The sequence below is a fragment of the Magnolia sinica genome, chromosome 1, assembly GCF_029962835.1.
Source record: "Magnolia sinica isolate HGM2019 chromosome 1, MsV1, whole genome shotgun sequence".
NCBI lineage: Eukaryota > Viridiplantae > Streptophyta > Magnoliopsida > Magnoliales > Magnoliaceae > Magnolia > Magnolia sinica.
In genome coordinates, this window is record NC_080573.1 from 125,756,280 (window position 1) to 125,759,243 (window position 2,964).

The 2,964-nt window shown below is 41.6% G+C and overlaps 1 non-coding gene across 1 annotated transcript; it reads left to right on the plus strand.

Moving 5' to 3' along the window:
• The first annotated feature begins 2,551 nt into the window (after positions 1–2,551).
• On the plus strand, positions 2,552–2,658 carry LOC131222757 (small nucleolar RNA R71). The gene has a single exon (XR_009160179.1). It is a non-coding gene; the product is annotated as a small nucleolar RNA R71 (small nucleolar RNA).
• Positions 2,659–2,964: the final 306 nt, after the last annotated feature.

Below are 2,964 nucleotides of genomic sequence, written 5' to 3' on the forward strand. Positions count from 1 at the left end.
GACCTATAGATATTGCCCCACCATATCAGAAAAGATACTAAGCATACATCGCTGAAAGGTGGCAGGGGCATTACATAGTTCGAATGGCATCCTTCGGTAGGCAAAGGTGCCGTAGGGACATGTAAATGTGGTCTTTTCCTGGTCTTCAGGGGCTATCTCTATCTGGTTGTAGCCCGAATACCCGTCAAGGAAACTGTAATAGGAATGACCAGCTAACCTTAATTTCCAGGATCTGATCAATGAATGGTAAAGGAAAGTGGTCTTTCCTCGTTACGGTATTCAACTTCCTGTAGTCAATGCACATTCTCCAACCAGTAGTGACTCTAGTTGGCACGAGTTCATTATTAGCATTGGCTACGATGGTGATTCCGGACTTCTTAGGGACCACTTGAGTTGGACTCATCCATTGACTATCAGATATAGGGTATATGATACCCACGTCCAATAGTTTAAGAACCTCGGCCTTAACCACTTCCTTCATGTTTGGATTTAGTCTACGTTGTGGTTGCTGAGCGGTTTTTGCATTATCCTCAAGATATATGCAGTGAGTACAAATCGAGGGATCGATTCCCTTGAGGTCCGCTATCGTCCATCCCAGGGCTCCTTTATGCTCAATAAGAGTAGATATGAGCATATTCTCCTGTTCTTTCTCCAGGTGGGCAGAGATCACCACCGGGTATGTCTCATCTTGACCTAAATAGGCATATTTCAAATCAAAAGATAAATGTTTTAGGTCAAGCTTCGGCGGCTTGAGGTTAGACGGTAGAGGCATTACATCGGTTTGTGGCAATTCTTCAAATTGTTGCCTCCACCGGTTAACTTCAAGTACCAGTGTAGTATCAAGCAAGGCACACGTCTCCCTAATCATGTCATCATTAAAATCATGGGAGTGGGCCAGACACGTCTTTAGAGAGTTAGAGGATAAGGTTAGAGGTGTCGTATCTTCCACTAAAGAGTCAATCATGTTAATGTCGTGAAAATCGTCATCCTCCTCTAAGTTTCTGCCGTTATTGAAAAAGATGTTTGACTCCAATGTCATATTCCCAAAAGACATAGTCATGACACCATTCCTGCAATTGATAATTGTATTTGAAGTGGCAAGGAATGGATGGCCAAGAATGACGGAGATCTGAGTGCTTATGTTATTGATGGGTTCGGTGTCCAGGATGATAAAATCTACAGGGTAGTAAAATCTATCAACTTGGACCAACACATCCTCAATTATCCCTCTTGGTACACGAATAGAGCGACCAACAAGTTGTAGTGTGGTTAGGGTGGGTTTTAATTCACCCAAACCTAACTGTTTGTATATCGCGTAGGGAATCAGATTGACGCTCGCTCCTAAGTCAAGAAGTGCATGATCAATTCGATGGTCCCCAATTACACATGATATGGTTGGGCTACCGGGATCCTTGAATTTCTGTGGCACGTCTTGCTTTAGGATGGCACTCACTTTCTCGGTCAAGAAGATCTTCTTTTGAATACTCTGTCGTCGTTTGGTCGTGCATAAGTCTTTTAGGAATTTGGCATATGAAAGTATCTGTTTCACGACATCAAGTAGAGGAATGTTGACTTTCACTTGTTTCAACACCTCTAGGATATCCTGAGAGTTAGAGAGAGGTTTTGGTGAAACCAACCATTTGGGAAATGGAGCAACTGGCTTCTGTAGAAGTTCCGGTTTTAATTTTTATGGGGCATCACTAGATCCATCATTGTTGTCCTCTTCTGGTTCTTGAGGCTTTTCGGGCCTAACCGGAAGAGTTTTATCAATGATCTTTCCACTCCTAAGAGTGGTGATGGATTTAACGTGCCCCATCTGATTTGAAGAGCTGGGATTATTAATCTCGTACTGCGGTTTAGGATTGGGGAGAGGTTGTGCAGGAAGCATCCCCTTTTATATAACCGTCACATGAGAATCTATCTTTTGCATAAAATCTATAATTCCCCGCATTGCCTGAGCCAGCTCTTGTATGAAATTTTGAACCGGTTCCTCTTGAGGTTTTACTTGGTTTGGATTTTGATTGAAGAAACCTTGAGGGGTAGCCGTTTGTCCATTCCTCCAACTAAAGTTTGGATGATTTTTCTAACCAGGATTGTACGTATTGGAGTTAGGTCCAGTAAAAGGTCTTTGATAGTTGTTTACGGCATTAGCTTGTTCATTCAACACTCCTCGAAAGGCGGGTATTGTAGGACAATTTTCAGTTGTATGAATGTTGTAATCACAGATGCCGCAAACAATTTCATTGACCTTATCCTTCTTTCCTTCCATGGCCTCAACTTTCCTTATGAGCATAGTCACTTTACACTTAAGATCATCCTCTTCTTTCAAGAGATATAATCCACCTTTCTCCTTTAATTGAGTCGGCCTAGATGTGGTGTTTGATTTTGGGTAATAGTCCCAAGATTGTGTTTTTCAGCCAGACTGTCGAGGTAGTCCCATACCTCGTCGACATCTTTATTAATGAACTCTCCATTACACATTGTCTCGACCATTTGGCGCATGGAAGATGTCAGTCCATCGTAGAAGAAATTTATAATGCGCCACGTTTCAAATCCGTGTTGTGGGCATGAACTGACCAAATCTTTGAACCTTTCCCAACATTGGAAGAATGTTTCATCTTCCTTTTGGGCAAAGTTCATGATTGCTTTTCTTAGGGTAATCGTTTTATGATGTGGGAAGAATTTTTTTATGAATTCCCTCTGCATGTCGTTCCATGTGCCAATGGATCTAGGACGCAGTGAATGTAACCACGTCTTAGCCTTCTCTTTTAAGGAAAAAGGAAAGAGTTTCAGCCTGATTGTATCCTTAGATACATTAGGAAAATATAATGTAGCTATAATCTCATCGAACTCTTTCAAATGTAAATATGGACTTTCTGATTCAAGTCCATGGAATTTGGGAAGAAGTTGGATAACTCCTGGCTTGATGTCCATTTGTCCTGTATTTTTAGGAAAAATCATGCA